Below are 12,562 nucleotides of genomic sequence, written 5' to 3'. Positions count from 1 at the left end.
TCGTTACGGCTTCAACTCTTTCATTAAATAAACTGTGAGCACCTTTTATGTGCTATACAGGAATCATATAGAAGCAAACTTTGGCTGCTCCAAAACACACAAATTATATAATACTATTATATAGCTGATAGGGTAACAATATACAGGGATACCAATAACTTATTGAATGGTTAATTTTCTCTAATATATACCCTAACAAAATGTTTGTTTAATTAGAAAACTTTTAAAAATTCAAAAAGTCCATGAATTCAGTCATTAATAATTATTTACAAGGATCCCAATTTCCAAACAAGCCTGACATGGGCCACATTTTGGCAGTTATACCTTCTTCAATGGTTTATTTTTGAGTCCAAAAATACATGGTAGAGAAATCCAAAAATTAAATGCAAAAAGATCACAAATTAATTTTTCATACACTTGAAATGTTGCTTGAAAATCTTTATGCAATGTAATTTGAATGTTGTATAAAACTAATATTATCTCCAGTGTTTCCATTCTGTGCTTTCCATGCCATGTTTTCACCAGCACTATTCTCTGACCAAATTTGCAATAGCTGCCGCCAGTCTCCATTTAACAGCTCTGTAAGTTATAAGTTATTTTGTCAAATAAAGCATCAGAACTTTATTTAATTATCTAAGACCTAAAGCAGAGCACAGTGAATTTTATATTGTGCAATTTGTGAGATATTTTGTTTCTTTTCTTTTGTTTTTTACTTCTAAAGCTGACTTTCTGTGCATTTTCTACTGTAGTCAGGTCAGGATCATTAATGTTGTGAAGATTTTTTGTAAAGTATATGGAATGATATATGGTAGTAAATAACATCATTGGGTGGTGCATTTCAGAGCGTAAATTGCTGAGAAGTACTTAGATTAGGCAGAATGGACGGCTGCTGAGGAAGGGGAGGCAGGATAAAGTGCTATGATGCAGCTTCTTGTTTGAAGCTGTTGCTTTTTTTTGTACACTCTCAAACAGTAGTATTCACAGGTTTTGACTGCTGTAGAAGTTAATAATACAAGAACTGACAGACTGGCCCCCAATACTCAGACTGTAGCACTGTGCACTAGGGAGGAGGGGACCCCCCCCCCCTCCCCTGGTTCATCCGGGCCAGTTAAGTATGAGCATGCTACAGAAGTGAAACACTCTGTCTTGGAGAGGGAAGAAAGATAATAAATAATTTTTTCTTTAAATATCATTTAGTTGGCTGTTAAAATAAAAACCAGAAAATTAGCAAAATCAATTTCATTCCTGTATTAGTATTTGAAAATTCCAGCTAATTAATCAGTATATAAATATGACAGATTCCGACATTATGATTTTATTAGAGTTTTTCCCATTCTATGCCTAGAAAAATATGAGTTTTCCTAACAGCCAATTCCTTTTCCGTGTTCCTTTGATCCTTTCTCTTGTTTTCTCCTCCAGTAATCTTTACTGGTCCCTACCCCCCCCCCCCCCCCCCCCCCCCCCGCAAAAAAACACCATGCCTGGACAACTCAAGAGACCATCATTGGCCAAAAGACTGCAAGTATACGCCTCTAATGCAGTGGTTCTCAACCTTTTTTTGGCCGGGACACACCTGACAGATGGTTCTCAGATGTGTGACACTGAACATGTGACCATCACGGGGCTAAATGTAAACATGCAGTCTGCATCCACAGGAATTCCCTCAACCCCCAGCAATGAGTGCAGAGCAGATCTAGGGCATTACCCTGTACAATTCGCCATACAAAAAAAGATATTCTGGTTCTGATGACATCCCAGTAAAAGCAAAGCAAACTCCTTTTACTACCAGGCAAAATAGCCTTCCTTATGAAAAGACAGTAATTTACCACTAATGCATATCCTATTGAGAAAACACAACAAATAAGATAAACCCCCCCCCCCCCCCCCTTAAACAAATAAATAAATAAAGTAATCCTATCTAAGAAATGCAACTATTAACCAGGCCCTAAACTCTAATACATTTCCTATTGGGAAAACAGAATAAGCCAAGCTGCTATAGAGCCCCACAGACAAATAATTGTAAAGCTATACTAAAAATGTTACAAAACAGTTGCTGAACAGAATAATATACAACAATTAAAAACTAATACAAATTATTAAAACATGTCCAAATATCAATCAAATATTTCAAAACAGCAGACATCGCATAATACCCAATAATTAAAATGGCAGTCAATCAAGAAAAATTTAAAAAGCCACCTTTACTTACCCTCTCCAGCAACTCTCCTACTCCTTTCCCTTCCAGGCCAGTAGCACTCACCAGAAGCAGCAAAGGCTGCTGAAGCTCTGTCTTCACAGTCCTCTTCCTTAGTGCTCACAACCAGTCACTCACACACACACCTCCAATTAGTCCCCACGACCAGTCTCTGTCTCTCTCACACCAGTCATCTTCCTGACCAGTCTCTCTCTCACATACACACACTAGTCATCTTCCTGACCAGTCTCTCTCTCAATCACACTCATGGTCTCTTATATACAAGCTCTCGATCACACACACAAATGCTCTCGCACCCATTCACACCAGCTCTTACCCAAGCACCCATTCACACCCACAGACACAAGCTCTCACCCAAGCACCCATTCACACCAGTTCTCACCCAGGCTTCCATTCACACCCAAACAAACAAGCTCTCACCCAAGCACCCATTCACACCAGCTCTCACCCAGGCTTCCATTCACACCCACAGACACCAGCTCTCACCCAGGCTTCCATTCACACCCACACATACAAGTTCTCACCCAAGCATCCATTCACACCAGCTCTCACCCAAGCATCCATTCACACCAGCTCTCACCCATGCATCCATACACAGACACATCAGCTCTCACCCAGACACTCATTCACACAGACACACCCAGGCACTCATGCACACACAGACACACCAGCTCTCACCGAGGGACTCATGCACACACACAGACACACCAACTCTCAACCAGGCACCCATGCACACCCACACAAACAAGCTCTCACCAAAACGTATTCTTTCTTCAATGCAGGGATGGGCTTTACTTCGGCAGGGCCTTCTTTTTGTGCCACTATGGGAATGTGCTCCCATGGTGGCCTCGGTCGGGGTCGGGTTTCCTCTTCGCCGCCACAGGCTGTGGCGGCCTTGCTTCGTCGGAGTCGGGTTTTGTCTTCGCCACCAAGGAGATGGGCTCCCGTGGTAGCCTCGGTCAGAGTCAGGTTTCCTCTTCGCCACCACGGGCTGTGGTGGCCTTGCTTCGTCGCCGTCTGCTTTCCTCTTCCCCACCACGGGGATGGGCTCCCATGGTAGCCTCGGTCAGGGTCGGGTTGCCTCTTCGCCGCCACAGGTTGTGGCGGCCTTACTTTATCAGAGTTTGAAACTGCTATTTCTCCCATCCCACCCCTGGGCTAGGCGATGCCTGCCTCACCGGCCAATAAAAGGCTTCCTCCCTTCTTCCTACTTCTACTGGTAGGTAGAAGGGAGGAGGTTTCCAATTGGCCTGCATGGGGGCAGGTAGAATGAAAGAGGCGTCCCATTGGGCAATGGGGGTAGGAAGAAAGGAGACTTCCAATTGGCCCGCGGGGGCTGGAAAAAGGGAGAAGGGAAGTGCAGCAGGCAGTGGGACACGGGAGACGGGACACACCTGCCGGTGTTTGGCGACAAACTAGTGTGTCGCAACACACCGGTTGAGATGCGCTGCTCTAATGCATATATTCAGTATCACAGTTTGGCTGGCAGAGGTCACCATGGTAGTAGCAGATTCTGCTTCTTGTATTTTAAAGATGCTTTACATAATAATTTTTCTCTCTATTTCTGTTGGAATTCTGTGAAAATTGTATCATTTGTTTGAAGATTTCATTCTAGACTGCATATTTAAGTTAAAAACCATTTGTCTTGTCTTGTAAATCAGAGTAAAGGCTTTTCTCACAGGACAAGCAGGATGGTAGTCCTCACATATGGGTGACATCATCAGGATGGAGCCCAATCACGGAAAACTTCTGTCAAAGTTTCCAGAACTTTGACTGGCCCCTACTGGGCATGCCCAGCATGGCACTAACCCTGCAGCCAGCATGGGTCCCCCTTCAGTCTTCTCTTTTCTGCGCAGCAGTAGCCTCGCGGTTTAGGAGCTCTGAAGAGATTCCTGACAGGAATTTTCCTCACGGAGTTAATTAAAATTAGATTGCCCCACAGGGGTCCCTCCTCTGATTTTTCTCAGGCCGCGGTACTCTGGTAAGTTTTTCACCGTTTTTCGTCAATTACCGTCGAGTTTGGCCCTCGTGGCCTACTGGCCGTCGACCGTACCGCGGCTCGATTTTTCTATGGCCATGGCGTCGGGGTTTCGTCGGTGCCCGGACTGCACTCGAACCATGTCTATCACAAACCCTCATGGAGTCTGTGTAATGTGTTTAGGCCGTGAGCATGATGTCCTGACTTGCACCAAATGTGCCCTCATGACACCAAAAAGGTTGCAAAGCCAGAATGGAGAAGATGGGACTCCTTTTCCGTGCTCACACCCCGTCGCCGTCCATCGCATCGACGTCATCGGAACCGGCACCGTCGAAGTCGCACCAGCATCGACAACCGTCCGGTGACCACCCGCCATCGACCTCTTCACGGCCATCGACTCCCGTTTCTCCTCCTCAAGATTGAGGGGATCGTAGGGAGAAATATCACCATCGGCATCGTAAGTCTCGGACTGTCGAGGGAGTGAAATCATCGACCTCGCCACCTTCCGAGCCTCCATCGAAGAAGCCCTGTCCAGGAACGGCACCGACCACTCCTGCGACCGGGACATAGAGGCCACCCTCACCCGATCGGGGTTTGGGAATCACGATTCCGCCTGTAAAGGTGGTCCCTCCGACTATGCCTCAGCCTCCCTCTTCCGTCACGGAGCCGGGGCTGATTGCCCCAGGTCTCCGGGAAGAACTGGACCGTCTAGTCCAGGAGGCCATCGACAAGGCGATGCAACGACTCCAGGTTCCTCCGGCACCGACATCGGCACCGAGAGTGGAACCGGTCACCGACCCGATTCCAGAAGCACTGGCACCACTGCTATCCCGGATGGAGGCGCTCATGACTGCCCTTCCACCGGTGATTCCCGGGTCTCCGATGGCTCCGGTGCGCTCCCCGATGACAGCTTCATCGGGAGGAGAAACACCGTTCCGCATTCCTCCTTTGGGGGTACTGCCTCAGCCATCGATGCCATGTCGTCCCTCGCCACCGATTCATTCATCGGAGGCGATACGCACATCGGTGCCTTCGATGCCGGCACCGATGCGCCCCAAGGCGTCCACAGTGCCCCTAGTAATTCCTTCGATTTTCTCGGAGCTTCAGCCGGGCCCTTCGGGTATCCAACCCCCTTCTTCTCCTACAGGTCAGCCTCCTGATCCTTATGACACTTGGGGTGATGATACTTCCATAGACACCGATGACTTACCTTCACCTCCCTCTCCTACTGAAAGTAGAAAGCGTTCTCCTCCAGAGGACCTTTCTTTCAGTAATTTTGTGAAGGAAATGTCGGAATTGGTCCTTTTTCAGCTTCAGATGGAGCAAGATGATAGGCATCAGATGATGGAGCTTCTCCAGTTCCTGGATGCCCCTAAAGTAATCACTTCTATTCCCATTCATCAAATTCTTCTTGACCTCCTCAAAAAGAACTGGGAAAATCCTGGATCCATTGCCCCAGTACACAGAAAGGCTGACACTACCTATCTAGTACAGTCAGCCCCTGGCTTTCAAAAATCTCAGTTTGACCACCACTCAGTTGTGGTAGAATCAGCTCAAATGAAAACAAAAAGGACAAAGCCTCACTCCTCTACCCCTCCTGTCAAGAAACACAAGTTCCTAGACAATATTGGTCGACGAGTGTTCCAAGGGGCCATGCTCATCTCCAGAATTGCTTCTTACCAGCTGTACATGAGCCAATACAACAGGGTCATTTTCAAGCAAATACAGGACTTCTCTGAAACCCTGCCTGACCAATTCCAAGAACATCTTCAAATCCTTGTCAACAATGGGTTTGAGGCAGGAAAGCATGAGATAAGAACAGCTTACGATATCTTCGACACCTCCACTAGAGTGTCTGCAACTGCCATTTTGGCAAGATGCTGGGCCTGGCTCAAGTCTTCTGACCTTCGCCCAGAAATACAGGACAGGCTCTATGACCTGCCCTGTATAGGAGATAATCTGTTTGGTGAACAGATTCAGCAAATAGTGGCTGAATTAAAGGACCATCATGAGACCCTCAAACAGCTCTCATCGATACCTTCTGACTTCCCTTCTAGACAGCCCTTCAAGAAGGACTCTAAGAAGTCATTCTTCCGCCCAAGGAAGTACTATCCTCCACCAACAAGCTCCCGAGTTATGAGGCCTTATCAAAAATCTCAGCCTCGCCAGCCTCGAGAGCAAAAGCCACAAGCAGCTCCCCAGCCGGGGCCTGCTTCAGGTTTTTGACTTTCCCTTGGAGAGCAGCAGCCTGATTCCTCTGCCAGGCATACCAGTGGGAGGTCGATTGTGCCACTTTCACGGCATGTGGCAATCAATCACAACCGACCAATGGGTGCTAGCAATCATTGCTCAGGGTTACCACCTGAACTTTCTTGCTCTTCCACCGGAATCACCACCTCTACAAGTGTGGAGAGTAACCGACCACTCTGTCTTTCTGGAGCAGGAGGTTTCCCTTCTTCTCCAATTAAGGGCAATAGAAATCGTTCCTCTTTCTCAAAAAGGCCTAGGATTCTATTCCCGGTACTTTTTGATCCCCAAAAAATCCGGGGGGCTTTGTCCAATTCTGGACCTACGTGCCCTCAACAAGTACCTCCAGCGGGAAAAGTTCAAGATGGTAACCTTGGGCTCGCTTCTACCTCTTCTACAAAGAGGAGACTGGCTCTGCTCTCTGGACCTCCAGGACGCATACACCCACATTGCGATAGCTCCAGTTCATCGCAAGTACCTCAGGTTTTTAGTAGGCTCAAGGCACTATCAATACCGGGTGTTTCCATTCGGCCTAGCATTGGCACCACGAGTCTTTACCAAATGTCTCGTAGTTGTCGCAGCCTTTCTCAGGAAAGAAAGTGTTCACGTCTACCCCTATCTAGACGACTGATTAATCAGGGCCCCAACCCAGCAAGCTGCTCGATCGTCCCTGGATTTGACCCTACACACTCTAATTTCTCTAGGATTTCTCGTCAATTACGAGAAATCCTATTTAGTCCCATCTCAAACCTTGTCGTTCATTGGGGCAGACTTGGACACCTTACAGGCAAAAGCCTTTCTACCTCAACAACGAGTGCAAACCCTCGTGTCCCTCGCTCACCAGTTGCAGTCTCAGTATACAGCAACAGCTCGGCAATTCCTTGTCCTTCTCGGACACATGGCGTCCTCAGTCCATCTCACACCAATGGCCCGCCTGGCCATGAGAGTCATGCATTGGACTCTGAGGTCACAATGGATTCAAGCGACTCAGCCTCTGTCAACCATTGTCCACATCACCGACTCACTCCGTCTGTCTCTTGCCTGGTGGAGAGATCAGAACAATCTCCTCCAGGGACTGCCTTTTCACCTACCAGATCCTCAACTCATTTTCACCACCGATGCTTCCAACCTGGGGTGGGGAGCTCATGTGAACAATCTACAGTCACAAGGATTTTGGTCTTCAGAGGAAGCCAAACACCAGATAAATTTCCTGGGGCTTCGAGCAATGCAATATGCTCTCAGAGCTTGATATGGAGAACCAGATTATCATCCTGATTCAGACGGACAACCAGGTGGCCATGTGGTACATCAGCAAGCAGGGAGGCACAGGCTCCTTCCTTCTGTGTCAGGAAGCTGTGCAGATCTGGGCGGAAGCGCTCTCCCACTCGATGTACCTCAGGGCCACCTATTTGCCGGGAGTGCACAATGTGTTGGCAGACAAACTGAGTTGTGACTTCCAACCGCACGAGTGGTCTCTCAATCCCTCGGTAGTGATCTCTCTCTTCCAACAATGGGGTCATCCCCAAATAGACCTCTTTGCATCCCCTCAGAACCACAAAGTGGACAATTACTGCTCCCTCATTCGGAGCGAGCGCTCTCAGCCCAGAGATGCATTCTCCCTCTCGTGGGCAGCCAGTCTGCTTTATGCATTCCCTCCACTTCCTCTTCTCTTGAAGACTCTCGTGAAGCTCCGTCAGGACAAAGGAACCATGATCCTAATAGCACCTCACTGGCCACGCCAAGTGTGGTTTCCCATACTCCAGGATCTCTCCATCCTCAGGCATATTCCCTTGGGAACGCACCCGCTTCTGATCACTCAGAACAACGGATGTCTACGCCATCCCAATTTTCGGGCCTTGTCCCTGACAGCATGGATGTTGAAAGGTTAATTCTTCAACCACTTAACCTTTCAGATTCGGTTTCTCGTGTCCTGATTGCTTCACGAAAGCCTTCCACAAGAAAATCTTATTCCTATAAATGGAAAAGGTACACATTTTGGTGCACCTCGCAGTCCCTTGATCCCTTTTCCTGTCTAATCCCAAGGTTTTTGGACTATCTCTGGCATTTATCGGAATCGGGTCTAAAGACCTCTTCCATCAGAATGCATGTCAGTGCGGTAGCCGCCTTCCATAAAGGTGTCAGGGATGTCCCTATATCGGTATAACCCCTCATAACACGTTTTCTTAAAGGCTTGCTCCATATCAAGCCACCTTTACGTCCTCCGGCCCCTTCTTGGGACCTTAATCTGGTTCTCGGGCGACTCATGAAACCACCATTCGAACCTCTTCACTCCTGTGACCTAAAATATCTCACATGGAAAGTGATTTCCCTTTTGGCTATCACTTCAGCTCACAGGGTTAGTGACCCTGTGAGCTGAAGTGTTAGCTTACAGGGTTAGTTACAGGGTTAGCTTACAGGGTTAGTTACAGGCCCTAGTTACCTATCGGCCTTACACTAAACTCCTGCAGGACCGAGCGGTACTCCGCACTCACCCTAAGTTTTTGCCTAAGGTAGTTTCGGAGTTTCACATTAATCAATCCATCATACTACCTATCTTCTTTCCCAGGCCCCACTCCAACCCAGGGGAACAGGCTCTACATGCCCTCGACTGTAAACGGGCTCTAGCGTTCTACCTAGACCGTACAGTTGCCCACAGGAAGAGCACTCAGTTATTCGTCTCTTTCCATCCCAACAAATTAGGGCAACCTGTGGGTAAGCAGACTCTCTCCTCCTGGATGGCGGACTGCATATCTTTTTGCTATCAGCAAGCAGGCATTCCTTTCCAAGACCGTGTTAAAGCACACTCTGTGAGGGCCATGGCGACTTCAGTAGCACACCTACGATCGGTGCTGCTTCCTGACATTTGCAGGGCTGGCACCTGGAGCTCTCTCCACACTTTCGCAGCCCACTATTGCTTGGACAAAGCCGGAAGACAGGATTCCATCTTCGGCCAATCTGTCCTGCGTAACCTATTTCCAACATGACGTACCAACACCCTTCCGCCTGCCCGGTGGGGTTCAGGATGCCCTCGACCAAATTCCACCCCAGTTGTTGTGCCTGTTGCATGCCGTTGGGTACATTTGGTGCATGTTCGGACATCCTCAGCTCGGTACTCACCCATATGTGAGGACTACCATCCTGCTTGTCCTGTGAGAAAGCAAATGTTGCTTACCTGTAACAGGTGTTCTCACAGGACAGCAGGATGTTAGTCCTCACGAAACCCGCCCGCACGGAGAAGCACGTGCGTGTATGCACTTCTGTGGTGTGCTAAGCTCCTCATTAAATCAGGAAGTTGTATGCACAAAACTGTGTACAAAATAGTATGCTAATATGCGCATAGCTGAGTACATCTTATTACGTTGGAGGTCTTAGAAATCTTTGATGGGTTTTACTTTGAACTTTCTATATTACTTTCCTATATTACTTAGTAATATAGGAAAGTTGTACTTCAAGAACGCATGGAAAAGAATTCAAGAAAACATTAAAACAAGTATTTGAATGAAAAAAATTATTTGACAAGCAGGCCTGAATTAGACATGAATCATGGGCGATGACATCCGATGGTGCCAAATAGTTACATCTCTCTGAATAAGTAAAGTTTTACCACTGAGCATGCATGGAAGTTCTTGCACATGTGGCCTCGTAAGCACCTCAATCTTTTTTTGTTTGATATTCAATATGTATGTGTACTCTCTCTGTCTTAAAATTTGTTCATTTGCCTTTTGGTGTTACTTATTGATAACATTTTGCCCTCTGCTTCGGCAGTACCCTCAAACAGCACATTTTAGTGCTATATATATAAAAAGGAACAGAGAGACTGTTTGTGGCTGCATAATATCTATCACAAGTGGCAGTGACATCTGCTACAAAAGCCTGAGTGAGATTGTACTTGAAAAATGGAGGAGAACTGTATTCAGTTGGGAAGCTGGGGCAATTCCCTTTCCTGCAATGCCATGTCTAGCCAGGGCATCTTGAGCAGAACTCCCCCTTCTGCAGTTCCAGACTCTGGATCTGCCATGGTATTGGGGTTGAGAAAGGCGCAAAAGCTCTGGGCGGGAGAGCATGTCTGAGCCTTGTCTCCATCATAGGCCTTATTAATGCTGAAGAATAAGTACTTCTTGGTGCCACCAATGCACTTGGTGCACTCTGGACACCTTGCTCCATCAGTGCACTTGGCACGCTCAGTGCAAAACCCTCGGTGCCATCAGCACAGAAGTCTTGGTCTCCCAATCCAGAGATCCCCTTTATATCTGGAAATGCCAGATTCTATTTCTACTATAGTGCCTTTCACCATTTTGTGATAGTCCAGCTGAAAGCTCCTGCTTGGAGCACAGTGCAGACATTTTAAAATGATGACCCGATCTTAGTCTCGGAAGAAGATGTATTCTCTAACTTTTGCCCAGAAGTCAGAGCACTACATCATATATTTGGTGAAGACTTTCTTTACCTCTTTGGTGGCCAGTAACAAGGAGTGTGCTCTTCAGGCTCTCCTATCCAGGATGAGTGATTTATTCCCACTAGAGGGAGTCCCATGCCGTGCCTATTAGGCCTGCCAGTCATGGAAGTTAGTCCTCTTCCAATGGGCAAACCATCACCTGCTACTGTGGAGTCCAGCCATCTTTCAGAAGATGGCGAGCAGGGCAAGGCCAATATTAATCTTCCCCAGGATTTTTCATCTCCAAGACAACTAAGGTCTTCGCCTTAATTGCCATCTTCATTGGGGTCATGGGTTAGCAACCCCCCTCCTTATGGTTAGCAGGAAGGGTCCATAGGGGTACCTTTGGTCCCTTTCACTGATCTGCTGGAACATTCATCTCCACCAGATGATCTCTCTTATTCCAGATTTCTGGAAACTTTGGGGAAGTCTATTGGTATCAACGTTCAGAAGGTCAAGGCACTTTGCTTGGAAAATGTTGGCATTCTTGTGATCCAGGTGTGTCAAATTCTTTGGAACCTGAAAACAAGAATATGGAACAATCTAGCCTCCTGCCTTCTAGTAGCAAGAAAGTTGGATCTCAAGTACAGAGTTCAACGGGCCCACCCCTGGTTTGGGTAGTCTGATTGCTGCATCAATTTGTAGTGGTGGAATTGGCATTAAAGTGGACTAAAAAGACCTGGATCTTTGTCTCCCCCCTCCTGCCAGAGAAAGGACTCTTGACTACTAGACTGTTGGGAAGAAGGTCTTCCAAAGCCCTAAGTTGATGCTCACATTATGGCCCACAAACTTTATTTGGTATTTGCATGACTGCATCAACAAGCTACAGTCACTCATGAAGTCCCTGGATAGGGAGCAAGAAAGCTATTGCCAGGCACTCTTAGACACTGAAGAGTATTAGACATCTCATCCAATCAATGTATGAATATTCAACACAGTGGCTAGACAGTGGTCATTGGGGCTAAGGGCAAGAAGTCTTCAGGAAGACTTTCATGATATAGCTGGCTGATATCCCATACTGTGATGTTAATCATTTGGGGGGCAAAGTCAGAGAATCTATTGTCTGATTAAGAGCAATGTGCAGCTATCCAGTCCTTATAAGTGAGCATCGAACAACCTTCCATTCAAGATGTCTGTTCTTCTTGTATTAAAGATCTTCTTTTCAGAGATGCTCCTTCCAATAATTTCCAACAATGGTAACCTGCCTCATCTGCACTGCAGCAGCTTCCGTCCAGGGGACATATACATGCCCCAACAGCCTCAGCTTGAGCCGGGGCCTAGTTTTTTGTCAAGCTTAGGATCACACTCTCTAAACCTGCCAATAGGGATTAGGATCTAGCTGTTCCTTGACAAATGAGGAAAAGGTACTACTGGCATCCTGTAAGGATCTTAACTTTCAGCAACTTTATTTAATATTTATATGCTGCCCCTCTGCAAACTTTAAACTGATCTTGGTTTAAATTTCTTTCTATATGCTGATGATCTGCAATTCTATATCCCTTTTACAAACTCATTTGAGAAAACAGCTTCTCTTATATCTGAGTATATGATAACCATTAAAGAAAATCTTGTACAATTGAAACTCTCAATGAACCCCCAAAAACCTGACTAATCTAGCTTAGCAAAAATCTGCCTATAACTATTCCTCCCAACATTGATCTTGGAAACTATATTCTAACTCCTGCAA

General features: G+C 46.7%; 1 protein-coding gene across 1 annotated transcript in view; it reads left to right on the top strand.

The window, feature by feature from the left end:
• ROCK1 (Rho associated coiled-coil containing protein kinase 1) overlaps window positions 1–12,562 on the top strand; it is a 491,909-nt gene that overhangs the window by 225,764 nt on the left and 253,583 nt on the right.

This window comes from Rhinatrema bivittatum, chromosome 2 (assembly GCF_901001135.1).
Source record: "Rhinatrema bivittatum chromosome 2, aRhiBiv1.1, whole genome shotgun sequence".
Classification (NCBI taxonomy): domain Eukaryota; kingdom Metazoa; phylum Chordata; class Amphibia; order Gymnophiona; family Rhinatrematidae; genus Rhinatrema; species Rhinatrema bivittatum.
The sequence above is the reverse complement of the archived record's forward strand: the minus strand, read 5'-3'. Positions and strand labels throughout refer to the sequence as shown.